The 1,721-nt window shown below is 47.2% G+C and overlaps 1 protein-coding gene across 1 annotated transcript in view; it reads left to right on the forward strand.

Annotated features, from left to right (window-relative positions):
- Window positions 1-1,721, forward strand: part of LOC101854134 (MAM and LDL-receptor class A domain-containing protein 1) — a gene marked incomplete at its 3' end in the record, with an annotated part of 99,805 nt that overhangs the window by 92,010 nt on the left and 6,074 nt on the right.

Here is a 1,721-nt window from a genome sequence, read left to right on the forward strand (position 1 = left end):
AATTGTGTATGTGTGTATATATATTTGTGTGTGTGTGTGTGTGTGTGTGTTTATGTGTGTATTTATTAATATACTTACCGGCAAAAGTAATGCGAATTCACATAACACAAGAAGAGGAGAGTAAATTGTAGCAATATATTTATTTAGAGAAACAGGTTTGAAGTGCCTCAAATTGCACATAACAATGCTTGAGAGTTGGGGATTTTCTTGGGGACAGATTTTGTTATTGGGCGTCAATGACCTTGACCTTGGGGCTTAAATTCCAGTCAGTATCTGGTACGGCCCCCATTAGCGTCGATGACAGCAGTGCATTGACGGTGCAAAGAGTGGACCAAACGATTGATTTGGCAGTTGGGGACCTGCACCCAATACTTAAGAATAGCAGCTCACAGTTGTGCAGCTCTCCGGGGTCTGGGCTGGAGTCGGTTGAGACGCCTCTGAAGAATGTCCCAGAGGTGTTCTATTGGGTTCACATCTGGAGATCGGGGTGGGTGAGGCATGGTGGGTATGTTGTTCTGCGCCAGACCGGGCGTTATCCTGCTGAAAGAGGTGATTTTGATGTCCATGAAAAAATGGAGCAACATGTGGCTGCAGGACTTGGTTGATGTCGCGCTGTGCCGTCACTCCGTTGCCACGTCCAGGTCCTACATTTTTGAAGATTATGAGGCCCAGTCTTTGACTGATTCTGATTGCACCTCATACCATCACGCTTTGACCTCCCCATCGGTCTCTCTCCCTGGTGTTCTCATCAGAGTAGCCTTGTCCGGGGCGGCGCGAAATTCGGACCCGTCTATTGTCAGAATCGATGCAGAAGCGACTCTCGTTGCTGAAGAGCACTCGCTGCCACTGTCGCTGACGCCAGTTAACGTCCTTCTGAGCCCGCTGGAGACGAGATCGTCGATGATGGACATTCAGAGGTGCTCTCTGCTCCGGACACCGACAACTCAGCCTCCTGGCCACAAGTTGGCAGCGTAAGGTGCGGTCACTCACGGCCCCATCGTGCGTTCATATGGTGTTCTAAACTGTCTCGGAGGCAGACGACCGTGGATCTCGATGATGCTGACGCACGACGAAGCGGTCTTGGGCAGCTGTTGTCAGTCGAGTTCTTCCGCTTCTTTGGAGATCTCTCGTGGAGTTGGTTGCTTGGAATCTGTTTTGCAGGCGGTAGATAGTGCTGTCATGCACTCTCAGGACTGCTCCCACCTGCTGAGGGCTCTCGCCGGTTTGCAGTTACAGACGTCCAATAGCTCTTTCTCGATTTTCCGCAGATAACCTTGGCATCTTGATAGTCGGAATATGCAACACTCAAACATTTTAGGGCAGAGAATTTATAGGCCAGACCAAATTAACATGTGAGCAAAAATTCACGATTCAATTCACGTTTTAACTACGTACCATTGAGAGGGTTGCCTTTGATGTATTGTTTGATGTATAAGCAGCCAATGAGCGTATTTTGTTTTTTTAAATCGAACCAATCCAATAACAAGACAACATTGTGAACAGAGACAAATGAAAACAACTCAGGAAAATACTCATTTTTGTTTTCTGCACATGGTGTTACTTTTTCGCGTTTTTTTATGCCGGTCAGTATATCTTCATCTCTCTCTATTTCTCTGTCAAGCAATCTACCTCTCTATCTTTCTTCCATCCCATCTCGTATCCCTCTATCTATCTACCCTTCCCCGTCTCTCTCTCTCTCTCTCTCTCTCTCTCTCTCTCTC

This window comes from Aplysia californica, unplaced genomic scaffold (genome assembly GCF_000002075.1).
Source record: "Aplysia californica isolate F4 #8 unplaced genomic scaffold, AplCal3.0 scaffold00015, whole genome shotgun sequence".
NCBI lineage: Eukaryota > Metazoa > Mollusca > Gastropoda > Aplysiida > Aplysiidae > Aplysia > Aplysia californica.